Below are 20,385 nucleotides of genomic sequence, written 5' to 3'. Positions count from 1 at the left end.
TCACTCTATTCATAAACTGTATCTGCTAATGAGTCACCTTATATGATTTTTTTAATGTACTTAGATAATGCATGGTTTGTTTTAAGATTAAAATATGTAAGTGGTTGTTTTAAGTTATCAAGTTTGAAGAAAAAAGTCAAACTTGTGTACTAGTTGCTATTTTCTATGGATTGTTTTGTTTTGTTCATCATCTCCTCACTTTATGTAATGGACTAAGGGAGCTGTTGGTTTTATCCTATATGAATTTTCCTTTTTTGAATTTTAAGCATGAACTCTTGCAAAAATTGTAACGGCCGTTACGACCGTTTCGACCCCGTAACACGTAAAGGTTATGACTGTTATCTTTATGTAACGGCCGTTACATAACCGATTTTGAATACCTTGCTCACCATCGCTTTCCCTGCTTCTCATGGAGAGCTTGATCGACCTCGTGAATAGGATCAAGAGGGCCTATACGGTCCTCGGCGACTACGGTGGCAACAACGCCCTGCTAACTCTTTGGGAAGCCCTTCCGTTCGTTGCCGTCGTCGTGTACAGGTTTGTCTCTCAATCTGTTTCCATATACTTCAGCTTCATTTTTGTTGATTTATTTGGTTTATACTTTGATTTTATTTCACTTGATTGCAGAATTCTGGAAAATCATCGGTTTTGGAGAGCATCGTTGGGTGGGATTTTCTTCCTAGCGGATCTGGTTGGAGTTTTGAATTTTTTATTTTTCTGATTTTATTTTATTTTTTTATTTTTGGAATTTTTTCTACGGTAGATCTTGTGGCATTCTTGAAGGGATTGTCACATGTTGACCATTGGTTCTGCAGCTGCACGAGACGGACAAAGGACAGACGGAGCATGTTGAGTTTCTTCACTTGCCAAAGAGGAGATTTTCAGGTTTCAGTAAATGTTGTTTTTCAATTGTTTCGTAAATTCAATGTTTGATTTATGGGTCTCTTTTGCCCCGGCATCTCCCCTACATTGTCGCTGCTTCTTGATTTTATTTTAATCCTGAATTCTCTCAATTCTGACTCAACAAGCACACACATACAACAACAAACATTGCAAGTAGGCAGAGGAATTGCAGAGGCAAAATAATTACTCTCTACTGCCATTGATCCGGATCGTTTTTTATGAAATAAGGTATTTCCACCAAGCTCTTTTTTAAAAAAAATTTTTAAAAATAGTTATTTAATAAGTAGGTTGATTAGATTGTTGAATGAATACATGGATATGAAAAACTAACATTGAATCATGAGGGAATGGAAAACTACAGATTTCATCAGTTACTCTTCTCTACTTTCTAGTCCATGTTTTGTTTTTGTGCGAAATTTATATATATATATATATATATATATATATATATATATATATATATATATATATATATATATCTGTGTGTGTGTGTGTGTGTATTTGAAGGTATTCAACTTGAATATGTTCTCAAGAGCAAATTGGGTTAACTTTTATACATAAGTATGTCCCTCATTATGGGATCTTTTGTTGCAAACTTCTCTGGAAAGTAGAAATCAGCTATTGTTTCTAGCTCTTGATGCATTGATGATCTAAAAAAAATCTATTCTTTTTTTATGGGATGTGATTGTAGGATGTGCATTTCCAATATATTAACTGTAAGTTGCAACTATCTTTGTTATCTACTAAAAAAATTCAGTAAAATGATTCTTATTCAATGTATAGAATGTGATATTTCTAACAAAAAACAATTGAGTCAGGAACTTATAATGCATGTTGCATCTTTAAAAATAAGTCTGTCCGCAAACATCTTAGGATAGAGAATGTTAAAAATTCACCCTACAACAAAAGCAAGGTACTTGTAAGTTGTAACATTATGGTTAAGTTGGATTTCTGCCACCAATAACGATCCAGCCTCCGGTGATGGTAAACAATCTCAAACTTCAATTTTCTTTTTATTTTCTTTTCCCAAAAAATCCAATTAGATTATTGTTTCATGTACTTGAAGCATTACCAACATCCCGGGACCAACTTCTTAGCCAAAGCAAGAGCAGTGGTGGATGGCCTAATCTTGTGCCGGGATCGAGGTCTCACCAGAGTTGAAGTGGAGAGCGACTCATCTTCGGTGGTGGCCTTATTTTCCTTGAATGGTCAAGCTCCCTGGAACAACTATTACTGGAAGAAGCGATTTGATTTAATTCGGAGTAACACTGATGTGTCGCTTTCCCACATCCCGAGGGAGGTCAACAAAGTGGCTGACAGCCTGGCCCGCCTAGGCAGTTCCAATCAAACAGACATGGTCTTTACATCTGTCTCTGAGCTTCCAGCTGCATCTCGAGGAGAAATTGTCCTAGACAGGACGGGCCTGAGGACGATTAAGGAAACCGAACTGGGTTTCTTCGAGCCCAGGGCACGGGCAATTTTTTGTATTTTATTGTTGTTCGGCCTTTTTTTTTTTTTTTTTGTTGTTGTTTTTGTTCTCCGGGCCTTGCATGCTATGTACAGATTGCCACTCCAAATATATGAAATAGCATTTTTTTGAAAAAAAAAAAAAAACACTACTTATTAACTTAAGCATCAGAAACAAAAAATGAATGAGAATGCATTATTAACATTATATTTGAGTATTGGTGCAACTCTTGTGACAGTGTGCTAGCAGTTTGTAGTGCTAAATCCTTTGTTTTAAAAGTAGTCCATGGGGATCCATATTTGCTGATGAGCACAGGACTTGCATGTCATCGTAATGCTGGTTGTGCATTGCCTTTATTCTGTTTTACAAAAGAGTTACCAATGGTGCACTTGATGTTTTTAGGATTTGGCCCACGAGGGAGAAGAAGTATCTTTTCCATCATAGTTATTGCTAAGTTTGTAATAAAAACTTTCTTTGTTTTGTAACAATTGATGATGAAGCTGCACGACAGTAGGTGTGTTGTCAGCTCTGCATATTTTACCTGTTCCCTGTTCTGCATAGCCTTTGGTTTGCTCATTTAAAATGTGGTTCTATATTTTGGTTTCGTAGGTTAGTTTGAGAAAAGTGTTCACAATCAACAATTAATTTGATTTTGGGAGAAGAAAACACCCTTTTGAGTAATTCTTAACTGATTCGCCTGAAGCTGGTGCTTCCCTGATGCACCATAACCATTGCATGGTTACCACACACCACGCTGTCATAAAGATTAAGCTTTCCACTAAAGTTGAAATACCACTTTCTCACGTAAAGTAACCTGGAGCATTTCTAGAAAGTCTGAAAAACAACGAATCTCCTTTAAACTCTCCCAAAGTTTAGTATTCACCTACTTAGGATAAATCTCCCACATTCCTACATAAGGGTATCAAAAGCAAACATTTACCATATTTGTATTTTTCTAAAATCAGCTTAAATATCATTTCCAAACACAGGTTTGGGGAAATACAAAACAAGCTATCTTTACAAAAGTCCTGGAATATGGGTGTCCGATCGTTATGGCCTAACCGGAAAAGAACAATATGTAAATCCAGAAAAAGGGACTCTGTAAGTCCTTGTAAGCATATGACAGGAGTAAAAGTATATTCTGTCAACTAAAATTTTGAATGAGATGATGTTTATGTTCTATATTTGTATGTGGACCAACACGGCAAATTTTTTTGACAACATACCATGAAACAAAACCGCTCCATCAACCAAACTGTAGTAGTAAAATATCGATTTTTTCCTCCCTTGTATTTGTCTTTTTAATGCTTTTCTAATCCAGGGAACTTCGAAGAACGTATTGGAAATTGGATATCCAAGAGATGACACTGGATATGAAAATTCACCTCAATCAGAGTATATTGACCTCCCCCAATACAGGCGAGCAACACATGTGTTCGCAGAAACCATTACTCACCAACAGCTTTGATTCTGTTCACTCGTCTTTACTTCCTAGCTTTGCCACACTACTGACAAGTTGTTCAAAGAAAATTTGAAAGGTATGATATGCAAACAAGAAGTGTTGTAGTCCTGGCATATTGCTGTGTAGATTTTCTTTTGTACACTGTTCAAAAAACTTGTGGCCTGACTGAAAGCTTGGCAGAGTTGACCTGTTCAAAAAGCTGGCAAAACATTCCAAGTTGATGATTTGGAGTATTAGTAGTTTCAACCCAGCAAATTTCTGGCTAGTTGAAACTAAAGTGAAACTTTCAGTTTCTTATGGGAATTGCCGGCATTTTGTTTGGTATCATCTTTTTGTTGATTCCGTTAACTCTTTTACTGCTTCCAACGCAAGGAAAACCCAATTGAAATTGGTGAACTTTTGGCTTGTATTATTGGTTTCTTCTGGCTTGTAATGGAAAGGTCCCCTTCATGGTTACACTTGTAATCTGTTTTCTCTTTCTGTACCAATTTCTTCTGACCGAGGTTTACGAATGTTGCAGAGGCATCCGAACCAATGGAAACAGATTTCATGTCCCAAATCATGGTATTGTTTTTTCTCTTGACCATTCAATTTCTTTGGTACAATGTTCCTGCTACTCCAATATATGTTTATTTATTTATTTTGTTCTTTTTGGTAGCAGAGATACTTGTTGGATTCTTTTGATTAACTGTCTCAAAGTATTTGTTAGAGTCAGAACCTACATCGAGTAATTTGATTACGCACTGGATTGTAGAGATATATGGACCGCAAAGATGATAAGCCCAACCGTGCCATCTATGTTCAACAAGCTAATGCATGAAGTGGCTTGATGAGAGCTTTAACAGTTTGGTTGTCTCCATTTCGTTTGACATTGTGGCCAATCTAGGAGTGGACCACATAAAGGGTTTTTATTTATTTTTATGTATTTAAGACCATTTTCAACTTATTGTTGTAAATATTATATATTTTTATCGTAAAGGAATACAATTTTTGTTTAATATTCATTTTTAATTGTACCGTAACATTTTTTAGGTTTCAAATATTAAAAAAATACATGTTCCAATCAAAAAATATATGAAAAAATTACTGGCTTTTGTCGTGGGTTGCACGGCTTTTAACAGCTCTTTTGAATCCTTTGCCGGTACTTCTCAAACCTTTGTTATGCTTTGGAAGATGTTTATCGGCACTTGGACAAACTTTTACTGACGTTTTTAATGTTCCTAGGCACTTTTTCAGTGATTACTGTTGGCCAGCAACGGTACTTCAGAAGACTTTTACCGGTGCTTGGACAGACTTTTGCTGGTGCTTTTTCAGCTTTTCCAGGCACTTTTTCAGTGATTGCCAGTGGCCCGGAAAAAGGAGACTGGGCGTCGGAAAAATCTATTTGGTTACGATGGCCAGAAAAAGTGCCGGTAAATGATGATGAGCACTGGTAAAGTCTTTGCCAATGCACCCTTTTTTCAGCGCTTGTCTGAGTACTGATAAAGCTTTTCGCAATGTTATTTTTGACCTTTACCGGCTATTTTGACTGCCGATAAAAGTCATTTTTCTTGTAGTGAATTTAAAAATCAATTTCAAACGCCAAAGAAAAAATGCAAAGAAGGATTTAGAAGTAATGGCAAGATGCACCATAAAAATTAGTGAAGAAAACCATGATGGTCCACTCATCCATTAGTGTTACTGTTGAACTGAGTGAACGGCCAGTGGTCCAACTCAATTGTATGTCCCGCCTAGTGTTGGGTTATTCAAACTTTTTCTTCAAGTGATCCTAGTGGTATAGGCACTAGTTTTACAAGTATGATGTCTCAGTGATGTGACAGAGGTGCTTTTGTCATTTTAAGATATTAATATGTGTAGCCCTGCCAAAGGCAAATGCATATATCCCGCACTCACACCAAAACATACAAGACTTCTGCCTATTACATGCAACGGGTAAAACACTTGTATTCTATCTCGATCACCGAATTTCTTGTGTGACATGCGCTTGGTGCAAACGACCTCATAAACAACTCCTGTAGTCTAGGCTCTTAGTAATAATGTAAAATCATGCCTAAATTTTCTAAGTTAACAATGTGTGGTCTTGTTTTGGATCAAGATGACTATTGGATTATCTATTCATCCTAATTAGACTAATTTGATGAATGGATTGGATAGAATATACACGCCATTTAGGCCACACACAACCTATGGTTGGCATCCCCTCTTGCATTATTTCTTGTGTTTAGGCCCAACTCAGTTGTGGATGGAGATGAATTTTGGTCTTATGCCCTAAAATTTCAGGCATACCTAATTTAGGACTGGATGTCAGGCACACAAAATAGTAGGCTTAGAGCTCAATTGTTGTTCAAGCTGTGCTGTTGGCCCACCTTAAAGGCATGCATGAAAATCATGCATATCCATTCATCAGGTTGGCAACACTGTAGAAAACTATATATTATAAAAAAATTACTCAATAATACAAGTGTGTCCCACCTGATGATCTTTAGGTTGGGACCTACCTTTGAAAAGTGCCCATGATTTGCAAATGGTCTCATTTGCTAAGCCCTCGTGTCTGTGCAATAAGCTTGTGTATAGCAACACATGTTGCAACATGGGATATAAGTGTGAGATCCAATCCATCCATTAGGTTGGTCTAACCTTTTACATGTTTTCCTAAAATAAATCTGGTCCACTAAGCATGTGGCCCCTTAAAAGTAGATCAACCTGATTCTTGGGCTAGGGAATGAATATGGTGATACTTTTCTGATGGATGGATTGGATTTTGGCTTCATAGTTCCATGTTGGCATTATGGCATGTACATGTGCTTTGCTGCACATGCATATGGGCTTAGCAAAGCTCTCGAAAGTTCATGGATGTGAGATTGTAAATGGGATAGAAAAAGTATGATATGTAACCCACTATTAAATTTGGGTATATATTTGATACATCAATCAACACTTCCTTTTCCCTTATGCTAGCTAACAGGTCTGTAGAGTTAAGCATTTGGACACAAGCATCCAGAATGAAAAATAAGCTAAAGCTATATAACTTATCTCTTTGATATAGGATACATTTTTTTCCTGTTTATTCTTCTTCACAAAAAGGTGGGAGCACACCATCTGTAATTTTATTGATATGGAAAACAACCATTTACAATCCTTTAGAAAAAAAAAAAAAAAAAAAAAAACACAAAAGCAAAAACAAAAAATCCAAGCAAAGGCAATGCTAAACCAAACAAAATCAGCCACCTCAAACCAACAGCGTACTTACATAAACATTTCTTGGAGAAGCTAGGAGCCATGAATAACCATAACTTAAATCCACTTATGGTCAACGCTTTAGAGCAAATATTTCAGTGGAAACAAAAAATCAATGAAAGCATCTTATCTATTAATTTATTATGTTCTTTCCTTCCCTTTGCCCATAATGTTAGTCCAGAAAAGAACTCCTGTTCCTACTCCATATCTGACTCTAAATCCAATCCACATGAATTTTCGGTCCAACCATGAATTTGCATCTTCAAAGGTTGGTTGGCATTACTGATGGTGGTGCAATGCATTTTCTCGATAGTGGATGTTCACATAATCCCGAATTTTTTTGGAATGATTCATTTATAAATGTAAAAACCTATTTAATTTGTGATATGCTTCTCATAAGATGATTTTGTGAAAGGTTCAATACTGATGGGAATGTTAGCTTTGTTAGCTGCCAAGAAATCTCTCCTAAAATATTGATCTAATCCATCCATATGTGGGACTTCTTTTTATATTTATTTATTGCCAAACCATGGATGGATGGTTAGGATTTTCTGATAAAATTGATTCTTTAGAACAGTAAGTAATAGATGATGGGCCTAACAGATGAATGACTTACCACTGAATAAGCCTACTTTCCCATAAATTATGTTGATTGTCCACTTAATAGTTATTGTTCAGATGGTATGAATCATCTTATTGGTGGGATTTTTACATGGTGGCCTAAAAAATGTGTTTTGGATGTAATGGATGGCCCATATTGCTTGGTTAGATTGGCCAAGTGTCCCATCACAAGTACAATACTGTATGTTATCGTGCCTTTAGAGCAGATGATGATTTCCACACTTTATTTTGACATTACAAAAGTCCAACTCAAAAATCACCACATGATAACAAGTGATTACTCTACATTCCACGTACATAGATGTGGGAAGATGAAAGAACTTTGTATGTGATTGATCGGAAAACACAAAATATAAAAATATACATAAAACACCACTCTTCTTCGTCTGAATGTTTTCTTAGCCCACATTTGTCTAGACCATTGGGGAAAAAAAGAACACTGGCTAGGCTACATTAGTTAGATCATCCAGCTCATAGATTAAGTTATCTTGTTGCTGAGGTGGGCCAAAATTTGAAAACAAAGAGACAGATGAGACATTCTTTTTTTTTTTTTGCAGAAATGTGGGAGCACACCACATGTAAATTTCTTTATTTGAAAATGTTCTGTACAACCATTCAGGAAGGTGCAAATGCAATAGACAACTACAACACATATCATAAAAGACCAAGCAAAATACACAAATTTACAAAAAGGAGAAAACAACTAAAACTTTTTCTTTTAGCCACAAACTATACAAACATACTTACCCTAGCTCCAATCCTATTACCATCGTTGCTATTTAGAAAACACCATGGAAGGAAAAATCAAAGAAAGCATTCCATCAACAAATATATAGAATTCCCTTCTTCTCTTCCTCCAAAGTGCTAGAGTCCAGAAAAGCATCCCTACACCTACTCCATATCCAACTCCAAATCCTAACCACATTAATTCCCAATCATATTTCCTTTCAGATTGCAATGTTGACAGAGCGGGCGATGGTGCACTCTTTGCTCTTTGCATGTTCGCTTTTGTTTGATAGTGGAGGTCCACATAATCCTAAGTTTCCTTTGAATGATTCATTATTAAATGTAAGAAACTGTTGACTTTGTGGTATTGTTCCCACAAGGAGGTTTTGTGAAAGATTCAACACCTCAAGAAATATTAGCTCTGCTAATTGCCAAGGGATCTCTCCTGACAATTTATTTTGTGAGAGATCTAATGACTCGAGATCCCTTAATTTCTCAAATGATGTTGGAATTCGACCCGTTAAATAGTTGTTGGACATATTGAGCACATGTAGCGACTTCAGATCCCCAATTGATTCTGGGATATCCCCTTGAAATTTGTTCTCTAAGAGATCCACTACGGTGAAGGTAGTAAGGATCTTTACTAGTTCCATCTGTAGCCCTTTGTTGACTAGAGACACTTTGTTTTGATAATATATGGAATCTTCTATCATTTTGCCAAGGACCAAAGATTGGGATTTGTCCTCCCCCATCATTGCCTTCCAGATCTTGAACATATTTGATGGCAAATTACCCTCGAAGCTATTGGAAGAGAGATCGATGATTTGTAATAGTGGGAATGGGTTATTTGTAAAAGGATGCCCAATGGTGCCATGAAATTGGTTAGATCTCAAGACAAGAATGCGCAAGTAGGAAAAAGCTTCCATCCATAAGGGGAAGGTATCATGTATGTGATTGTTTCCAAGGTTTAATACCTCCAAAACTTTGCAGTTGGCCAAAGACTTTGGCACTCGGCTTTCTAATTGATTTTTACTGAGATCAAGTGTTTGTATGTTACATCCCTCTTTAAATGTTTGAAGTAATGTTCCATTGAAAGCATTTCCTTGAAGATTCAACACAATAAGGGCATCACTAATCTCACTGAAACACGGTGGAATTTGACCAATGAAGCGAGTGTAAGATAAATCAAGGACCACCAGGGATGTTGCATTACAAATTGATAGAGGGATTTCTCCACTGAGGCTATTGTTTGAAATTGACAAGAAAATGATGGAAGGCGATGGGATTGGAAGTGAGCCTTCAAGAAATGTTAGCTTTGTTAGCTTCTAAGGGAACTCCCCTGACAATTTATTTTGTTAGAGATCTAATGTAACGTCATGGATTTTCACTGTTTTAGATTTGTCAAAAATCCTTATTTTTTTAATTTTTTTTTTATAACTAGCCATGTCATCACTTACGGACCATTGACGCTCGAGGTGTGCTTACACGCGGTTGGTACCGATAAAGAACCGTATAAAGAAGATTGATCAACCGTAGAAAACCAATGAACCCAACCGATCATTTAAACACCAAGTTTATCCCCATGATATGTTCACATAGGGTCCAAATCTAACCGACCCACCACTGATTAAAAACAGCCCTTGGACCGCAGTACGTGCATCATACTCAACTTAGAGATGAAACAAATACATTTAGGGGGACCTAGTGGATCCCACGAAGCGAAAACACAAACCCCAGGGGGGTGGCCACAGTTAAATCGGCGGCACACTGCCGAAGGCTCCAGAGGAGCGTGGCGGCACCGCCACGACGGCGGCGCGCAGCCGCCGACCGGACATGTGGGTCCCTCCCACGTGCGAGGGTCCCCTCTACCCGACCCTACACACCCTTAAACCCCCTTTTACCCCTTTTCAACTCATTTTCACTCCCCAAAACCCTCCTTTACTCTCAAATCTACCCGAAGCCGAGTCAGATAAGGCCCGAATCTTGACTAATAGACCAAATCAACCTCGTTACTCTGTTAGCCTAAAACCGACGGTTTAGAGTAATCATAACCAAATCTCCACTTTCACTAATTATAAATAGGCCACACTATGAACATAGTTAATCCAAACCCTAATCATTGCCCATGAGAAATCTTGATACCTAATTCATTCCAGAAATAGTCCGATTTTTCGAACAAGCTCTATACCTCTCGTTAGTGGGCCACTAGTTCCGAAATTATAAAATAATGTCTTACTGGGCTTGACGCCCATCGCGGGTGGCGAACCAAGAAAGTGCCTAAAACGGCTCAACTTGGGCCGGAAGCTAAGTGCTTGCAACGTGCGAATCCTTTAGGCCAAAATTTGAAACTTAAGTGAAATAGACATTCTGCTCATTCGTAAAGTTGTGGCTTTCCGACCGTTAGATCCCAACCAAACTCGAGGCATGAGTTAATGATATTTCCCTGCTCATATCCTTATAGCCGCATCTTTGATCGACCATCGGTGACCATTAAACAGACTTCCAATCATATCCGTTGATTGATACATCCAAATGGCGGGCCGATCATATCCATGCGTAGATCATCATTAGGGCTAACTATCCTACGGTGTATAACGACATGTATACCCCATAATGGGCCCTAGAGGTTAGAAACATTCTCCCATAGGGCCTGTAGAATAAAAACTTAACCCTTGAGGCCATTTGTGCAACATCTAGCACTATATAAGGGCCTCTTTTGGGCACCCCCTCTCCCCATACGAATTTGCATTTTTCAAAGGAGAGAGAAAGAGGAAGAGAAAGAAGAGAAGAAGAGAGAGTAGGAGTGGGGGAGGCTTTTGGTGCTTCCTTTCATCGGTCTCCTCCAACCAAGGCCCTAGCCTCGATCATTTTCCTTCATCGAATCCACCCTACTTGCGATTGGGAGGTAAGAAACAAATTTTACTTCCTAACCGAGGTTTTTCTAAAATGAATGGCATAAATCTCATGTAGTTCTTGGTGTTTATATAGGAATTTGTGATTTTCCCCAAATCCTTAACCCTAGGAGCTCAAAATCGGATATTCCTTCTTAAGGTGCGGACCATTATTTCTAGGTTTCCATTTATCGACCCTTGAGGGTCTCAATTAATGATTAAATGCTTGTAGATGAATTTGTGTATGTTAATATGTTGACATTTTGATTTTTTTTCCTATAATATATGTTATTGGTTGCATATGGATGTTTACGTATTTAATAAAATGTCTAGGTGATTGAATGTGTTGTTTCATGGATGCTCATATGCTTGATTGAATGCCCAACTAAATGTGTTATTTTGTTGATGCCCACATGTTTGATAAAATGCCTAAGTAGATTTGTTGTTCCATTGATGCTCACATGTTTGATGAAATGCTTGGATGATGGAATGTATTGCTTTTTCGATGCTCATGTGCTTGATTTAATACCTAATTGATTGCATTACTTTATGCATGCTCACATGTTTGATTGAATGCCTTAGTGAATGTAGTATCCTATGTATGCTTACATGTTCGATGAAATGCTTATATGTAGTATCCTATATATGCTTATATGTTCGATGAAATGCTTATATGGTTGTCGTTGAATCTATGTTGACGGCATGACGAATTGTTAAGTTTGTAGTAATGCTTAGGTTGCTTACAACGTTGGGTTAGTCGGTAAATCGCACAAATCAACGGGTGGCCCGAGTTAGGGCAGCCACTCTAGGCTTGTTCAATCGACCTGGGTTGAACACGGACGACCGACAGTAGTTGGACTGCACGGGCTGCTTGCACCTAATGCCGGTTGTGTTGTGGTTCTCCCAGGTTAATCAAATTAGTCCACTAGCCGACTGATCATGTATGTTCACAATGTATGACACGACTAAATGGAATCTAGGATACCCCGTTCCCAATGGATGTGTCCATTCATAACCGTTAGTGCGATACGATCCCACTAAGACTCATGAGCCAGGCATGGTGGTATGGGACACCGTGTCCGAGCTGTCAGCCTACGCTGGGGTAACGAGCCTCCCCGTAGTGACCAGTAAGCAACTAAGACTTATGAGTCGGGCATGGTATTATGGGACACCGTGTCCGAGCTGTCGGCCTATGCTGGGGTGACGAGCCTCCCCATAGTGACCAGTGAGGACTGGTGATAGACCATTATTCGAACGGCTCTCGTCAAATTACCAGGTCGATGGTTCTGTGCCAGAGTATCGTTCAAACGACCGGGCGTGAATGGAATTGGGTGACGAGCCATTTCCTTTGTATTGATTTGGTTTAATGTGATAAGCCCACACCTCTGTAACACCCCAGCCACTGTTCACCTGAGTTGTGGTCCAAGCGTGGGTTGTCATTCGGGTCCATGTGTGGGATCAGTCGGGCTTCGAAAATAGCGCTCCAGTCGGTCGGGGCAGCGTGCTGTGGGTTGTTACAACCTCAGAACTGAGTGATCATACTCGGTTTGGGTGACGACCCATACCGTGTTGATCCTTATACGTTTAGGTACCATATCGTATCTTTGAAATTATTGATTTGTGATATAAACGAGTGATACCCAAATTTGGATAAAAAGACATTGGTAAGGAGCCACCATGTGCTGCAACGAGCCACGTGATCCAAATAAGGACTTGTAATATAATGTCGGTGTCCTAGCTTCGCCAATATGCTGGATGAATTGAACTTAATAATTACTCGGCTAACATGATCATTCATCACATTGCATTAGCTTAGAATGTGGTGAACAGGCGTGGTTGTCGCGTGATGAGGAAGTGTTGTCATTTGCGAAACAGGTGGTCGGAGTCGCGTGTGAGGGAGTGTTGTTTGGAAAGGGCATGCATCATGTCATATCTTCATATGCACATTTAACAAGAGTATTTAGGAAATGTTTGATTTCTTATTTTATCATTACCTACATTGATTGTGTCGATAGCATGTGTAACTTAGAACTAATGGAACCACTGAGTTAGCTACTCACTCCCACCTGGGATGGTGTTTTAAAACACCAACCAGACATATCATTGATGCAGGTGCTAGATAAACCTCAAACAGGTAGGCTTATATCGGGTCGTGCCAATGCCGTCATGTTTTGGAGAATTGGGATAAACTGAAAGCTTTACACTTTAATAATCTTGGGTATGTATATTGTGGCTTGTATAATCCCATTTTGGGCGATCATCACAATTGAAATTGTATTTTTTTCTTAGCCCTATATTTCTGAATCTATTGTTATTTCTACCTCGCTTTGGATCCGCTAATTCGAATTGCGCTACTTTGATTATCTGTGTGAAATGAATTTGAATTTGAATTTGAATAAGGACACACGTGCATTTTCATTTGGTTAACACCTGGGAACTCGGGATCGGAGTCTATGTACTCGGGTGCCGATTTTCGAGGCGTTACAACTAATGACTCCAAATCTCTTAGATTCTTAAAAGACAATTTACTTGTCTTTTAATTGCTCTAAATGAGGATTCTATATGGAATGGTCTCTTGATTGAATACAAGCCAATATCTAGTTATGTTTAAATCTGTGTTTATATTTCTCAGTTCTATGTATGTAACTTGGGAAAATTGTGCAGACATAGGTGTTGGGTGTTACATATTGATTGAAGTGTTTGAGCCCAATTTTCAATGGCCATTATATATATATATATATATATATAGTTGAGGAAAGGTGGACGGGCCACTAAGTTCATTGAAATAAAGGAAAACTATACACCCATTCGGACAGGCCTCGACAAAAAGGAACCGGACCTTGCCTATCATATAAGCAAAAACAAGACCACCAAACCAAAAGACGCAAAACCAGGGGCGTTAGGAAGACCTGACGGACCCTAGTCCCACCTTATCAAGGAGCACCAACCCTCAAATCTCCTGGGGCAGCGACGAGGAGCAGGCGAAGTAGGAGGAGGATTGAGAAGTACTCCCAAGATTAGCTAATCCGTCCGCCGGGGTATTGCCTTCTCTAAGGACGTGCTGAAAACTAAGCCGCCCGAGGTTCCCTAATTTTGCAATCCTCGAGCTCCAATTCCGCCATCTCCAAGAAGGGTTGGAGGAATGGTTGAGAATGTCCACAACTAATCTGGAATCCGATTCCACAACTATACTAGATAGCCCCTTAACAAAATAGAGGACGAGACCATCCCAGATCGCTCTGAATTCAGCTAGATTGTTGGAACCGGCACCGTAACCCACTGCGAAGGCAAAGATCACATTCCTGCTTTCCGACTTGCAGATCCCCCCTCCTCCTGACGGACCAGGATTGCCTCTCGAGGATCCATCCACATTAAGTTTGGCCCATCCGGACGGTGGACGGGTCCACCGGACAATTCGAGTTGGGCATTTGGGAGGGGCGGAGTGGGCGATCCTAAAAGCTTGGAGGGTCAGCACGTTCGTTTGCTTGGCAAGCGTGGCCAAGGAGAGAGACTTACCAATTTGAAGCAGCCATCAGCGAACCCAGCCAACAACTGCGGCTGAAGAGATGCTACGGTCCTCGAATCTGGTCTTGTTCCTAGCCTTCCAAATTTCCCATAACACCAAGGGACCAGGTTGCGGATAGACGTAAGTCACCCACCAGCTGCATTCGACAGCCACCATTGGTTTATTTTGGCTTCAATTGAAGTAGCTTGCAACGATGACACCCCGAAGACACTACCGAAATGAGCCCATGTGTGGATCGCGAGAGCACTATGCATGAAAAGGTGGGACAGTGTCTCAACATCAGGCCTACGATGAGGGTCAACGTCACAGCAATTGCACTTAGAGACAAGAGGGATTCCCCTGGCCTGGACACTCACGTCCAGAGGGATGGCCCTATGCAGAAGACGCCAGACGAAAACATAGATTTTGGGGGGCAATTTGCTGTGCCAGATTCTACTCGACCAAAGACGCTAAGGGCCAATCGATCTGCACAAGGCCCAAGCAGACTTGACCGAGAATTGGCCTGAGGGGTCGAGAGGCCAGAACATGTATCCAACTCATCAGAAATTGCAAATCCACCCTGGAAGATAGTGTCCTCAACTTCCTGGGGAAGAATAGCAAGCACCGAGGACGGAGGGAGGGGACCGGCAGGCCTAGGGAAATCCTTCACTTGTAAGTTCAGGAGAGGGCTTGGAATGGGCTAACTGGTGAGCCTAACGAGCGGCCTTAGGCCCGTCCAGTTATCCTCCCGAAGGCTACAACTTCCACGACCCACTGCCCGCTGAATCTTGTCGTCCAATGCTTGAAAGGTTGCCTTGATTTTCTTCCAAAGAGGGGAGGGAGGGGCCGCGGCACCCTGCCCTGCAATTGGAGATATGTCCCTGCCGTATTTAGCCATCATTAGCTCTACCCAAGGCGAGTTATGGCTGCCGCTCTTCACAACCCAGGCTAGCTTCATGCGGAAAGCTTCCATAACCTCTTTGAGGGCACAAATCCCAAGCCCACCTTCGTACCGAGGCTTCGAAATTGTCTACCAACCGACCCAATGAAGCTTCTTGATACCATTAGCCCATCCCCAAAGAAAATCAGCAAACATCATCTCATGGGTTCTAATAAGAGAGAGCGGCACTTGAGTAGCACATCACACATGAATTGGGATGTTGCTAAGCACGTCTAATCAGCGTAGCCTGGCCTTCTTGAGATAGTAGTCTAGATTTCCACCTGCCAATGCGCCCTTTGACCTTGTCCAGGAGGAAACGAAAGTCGCCCGCCTTAACTCTGCCTCGGTAAAGGGGCATGCCGAGATAAGTGATAGGAAACGTGGCCTTTGAAATCCCCAATAACCGCTCAATACTTCTAACTCTGCCTGCCGAGAGCTTCTTAGAACATAGGAAGGAGCTCTTGTTGAAGTTGATTTTCTGCCCTGACGAGATTTGGAGATCATGAAGGAAGTTCTTAGCAGCCTGAATGGATGAGCGACTATCGTTGAGCAAAAGGAAACTATCGTCCGTAAAGAGGAGGTGAGAAGGGGACGGGCAACCCCTACGGAGTTTGAAAGGGTGACATGCCCCCGACTGCACGAGATCCTTGAAACCCCGGCTAAGGACTTCAGCCGCAATCACGAAAAGCCTAAGAGAAATTGGGTCGCCTTGCGGAAGCCCTCTAGAAGGAGGAAGGTAACCTGCAGCCTCCCCATTGATCAGAACAAAGAACCAATTATTGCTCCAACAAGACTCCAAAAGAGCAATGCTAGCATCATTGAAACCAAAACACTTGAGAACCCCCTTAAGGAAATTCCAGTCAACCCTATCATAAGCCTTCTCTAAATCAAGCTTCAACATTAAGTTTCTGCCTCGAACCTTCCTATTAAGGTCCTGAGCCAATTCCTGGGCAAGCGCAACATTCTCAGCAATTGAGCGGCTAGAAACGAACGCCCCTTGCTCCGACGAAATAATATTCGGAAGGAGAAGATTGAGCCTTGCAGCAAGCACCTTTGAGAACACTTTGTAGACCACATTGCGAAGACTTATGGGTCTGAAGTCACCAAAAGTAGCAGCCGTTGCTCCTTTTGGGACGAGACAAATAAGAGACGAGTAGAAGGCCCGAGGCAGGGGCCCTCCCTGAAACCAGAACAAAGCAGCCTTGTGGAGATCCGCCCCCATGATGGACCAGCACGACCCAAGGAAAGCGGCCAGGAAACCGTCCGGCCCAGGGGCCCCAACTTTTGGCATAGACGAGAGAGCTTGCTGGACTTCCCGAATAGAGGGAGGGACTAAAAGGCTGGCTTTATCTTGAGCAGAGATCAGGCCAAGAATGATCGAAGAGAAGTCAGAGAGGAGGAGGGACTGGTCAGTCTGAAACGCCGATTGGAAAAACTTAATCGCTTCTAATTTGATCACCGCTGGGTCAGAAACTTGCTGGCCCTGATTGTCCAGGATGTAGCTGATGTCGGCTTGTCTAATTTTATCTTTAGTTAGCGCATGGAAGAACTTAGTGTTCCTATCTCCCTCCTCGAGCCACGAAATACGGGACTTTTGCTTTCAAAATACCTCTTCAAGGAGCTCCGCTTAGGCCAATTGAAGGCACGCTTGATCCAGATCTTGCCCCAGGTCTGCTCTTGGGTCATTCTGCCACCGGGCGTCAAGCGTTTCCAGCCTGATCGCTGCCTGCTGGACCATTGCAAAGACGTTGCCAAACACATTCTTGTTCCAAGCTTTAAGGGCTTGCTTCACTCGCCTAAGCTTGAGCTGAATGTTGATCATGGGCTGCAGCGAGAGATCCTCTTCCCACGCTTGACGAACAACCTCCTGAAAACCTTCATGGAAGGTCCACATTCGCTGGAACCTAAAAGGTTCAGGACTTGTTTGGGGATGGCTGGGAAAATCTAACCGCAGCAGGGCGTGGTCGGAACTGGCTCTCGGGAGATGATCCACCCTGAATTGCTGGAACTAGCTCAACCAATCTGCATTAATGAGAGCCCTGTCAAGCCTAGCCCATCTTCTCGAGTTTCTGGACTGGTTGTTGGACCAAGTGAACCCGTTCCCTTAGAATCCCGCATCGCAAAGGTTAGCCCTGTTCATAGCATCAGAAAAATTCTGAGGAACTTGACCGGTCCTGGGTACAGTAACCCCTCTGTTCCTGGGGAGAGGTAACCGCGTTGAAATCTCCACAGACTGCCCACAGGCCATTGATGTTCCTGCTAGCAGAGGTCAGATCCTCCCACAGCGATCTTCTAAGAAACCTGCTACATTTAGCATATACCACTAAAAAAACTACAGGGATGAGGAGGTTAGGGATGCTAACCTTCAAGGACATCATCTGAGATGATGCAGACATCACGGAGGTGTTTGGATGGGTATTGGCGAATACCCAGATTTTACCTCCCTCCCCTGAATTAGAGAAAGAACAATGATATATACCAAAACACAAGGGCCACAAATGATTTCAACATTTTAAAGAAGTTGCCTTTGAACAAGAAATGGATTCCAGAGTTGAGAGAGCATCTTTGTGTGTTGGAATGATTTTTGCATCTGTAATGCTTCTTAGCTCCTTCAGTATAACTTTTTACCCATAAAAAAGATAAATGAACATAAAATTACAGATTTGTAGATATAGTTGTGCTTTTGGTATAAAAGACATGGTATTGGTTCCATTCCATATGATATTCTAGAATATACTTAACAGTAATGCTTATACGCATCAATAGGTGATACATTATATATGTGAGGATGCTATAGTTGTTGTTGTTATTATTATTAGTATTATTATATACATAAGTTTTAAATGTGCTATCATCTGTTATATTATTCTGGTAGTCTTTGGCTTTTGTTTTCTAGGATTTGGAAGGTTATCTTAAAAGAGTACATGGTGTAAGATTGTGTTCATTAGTTTTAATTGGCTTTGTCATAGAAGCATCAACAGTTATATGCAAACTACTTACATTTGATACCAGAAATTCTTACAAAAATATGCATTTTGGGTATGCTGCCTTGTGTCCCTCATGATCTGTGTAAATCAAATAGAAGGAGGCTTCGGCATTAGAAGCTTTGAGGATATTACGCGTGCTTTCAGAATTAAAATGGGCTGGCAGCTGCTTCAGGGCACGTCTCTTTTGGCTAACTTCTTCTCAGCAAAATATTTTCAGAAGCTAATAATCTCAATTGGGCTGAACCGATCGGTAACTTCTCCCAGCTGGAAGGAGATTTTTAGAGTATTACACTTTACGCTTGAACACTCCAGATGGCTCCTTGGAGAGGGTAAAATCAATTTCTGGACCCAGAATTGGACGGGCAGTGGGTTGCTCGCAGGTGCGGCTGTGAGACGCATCCTGCAACACCTGCTGACAGCTTCGATAAGGGACTTCTTTCCCTACACTAGAGATCTGTCTAAAATCCACCACTTCATTTCTCCAGCGGCTATGCAGACTGTTTCAGCCATCCCTATCGCTCTAACTAACAGGGCAGATCGGCTGATCCGGGACCTCTCCACATCAAGTAAATTTTCCATTAAATCTGCATGGAATGGAATTAGACTGCAACTGCCCAATCTCAGGTGGAATAAGTGGATTTGGTGCAATGCTCTCCCCCCGAAAATGGGAATCTTTGCTTGGAAAACCGCCCACGGGGTAGTCCCGGTGGACTTGGCGGTCCAGCGAGTTGGCATTGTTTTAGCGTCCAAATGTGAATGCTGTAGGACGCCCTCCATTGATCGGACGGCCCTTCCCTCTGTACCCATTGCTGCTCAACGTGGGACTGGGCACTCCCTCACCGGTCAGCAAGCCTGTCAGCAAAGCAGAGGCCAACAGTCACCTCTTTACTCTGCCCATGAACAGGGGAACATGGAGGATTTGGACCACCTTTTCAGTCTCGGCAACATTGCAGGTAGCGTGTGGTCTCACTTTAGCAAGTTCTTTAATATCGACTCTCCTCCCAATCAGTCCACTCTTCAGAGAATTCGGTTGTGGACCTCCAGCGCCAGCAAGAAAACTAGAATCTCCTTCCTCACCGATCTCGCCCCTTGCATCATCATTTGGGAGATATGGATCAGCCGAAACAAAGCTTGTTTTGAAGGCCATGCCACGTCAGCCTATCAGATCATTTCCAATGTTTCTCGCTGGCTCAGAGAAATCGGATCTACCATCCCTATTCCAGACAGGAATTCTATGGCGGATTCTATCATTCTCCAGTCCCTCAGGATCTCTAATGCCAAATTGCCTCCCGCTGGCAAACCCATCATAGTCAGATGGATAAGACCTCCTCATGGCTGGCTGAAATTGAATGTGGATGGTTTCTCTAGGGGGAACCCAGGGGAGAGTGGTGGAGGGGGAGTATGTAGGGACCTCCATGGGAAGATCATCTTTGCGTTCCACAGATACTACGGGCATTCCACGAACACGACTGCCGAGGTCCAGGCCATGTTAGATGGAATAACGATCTGCTCTCATCTGGGCCTATCTAACATCATAGTTGAAACAGATTCTAAAATCATAGTGAATGCGGCTGTCGAGCCACAGGCCCACTCCTCTTGGAAGATCTGGTATAAGTTGGGAGCAATCCAGCAATTCCGTCGGACT

General features: G+C 41.4%; 1 protein-coding gene and 1 long non-coding RNA gene across 2 annotated transcripts in view; both read left to right on the top strand.

The window, feature by feature from the left end:
• LOC131255071 (sister chromatid cohesion protein PDS5 homolog A-like) overlaps positions 1–20,385 on the top strand; it is a 28,547-nt gene that overhangs the window by 2,540 nt on the left and 5,622 nt on the right. The gene's annotated exons all lie outside the window — the stretch shown is intronic.
• Positions 594–4,669, top strand: LOC131255591 (uncharacterized). The gene is made up of 4 exons (XR_009176186.1): positions 594–691; positions 816–1,131; positions 3,693–4,432; positions 4,590–4,669. It is a non-coding gene; the product is annotated as an uncharacterized LOC131255591 (long non-coding RNA).

Source organism: Magnolia sinica, chromosome 9 (assembly GCF_029962835.1).
Source record: "Magnolia sinica isolate HGM2019 chromosome 9, MsV1, whole genome shotgun sequence".
Classification (NCBI taxonomy): Eukaryota; Viridiplantae; Streptophyta; class Magnoliopsida; order Magnoliales; family Magnoliaceae; genus Magnolia; species Magnolia sinica.
Note: the sequence above shows the minus strand (reverse complement) of the source record. Positions and strands in the feature narration are given on the sequence as shown.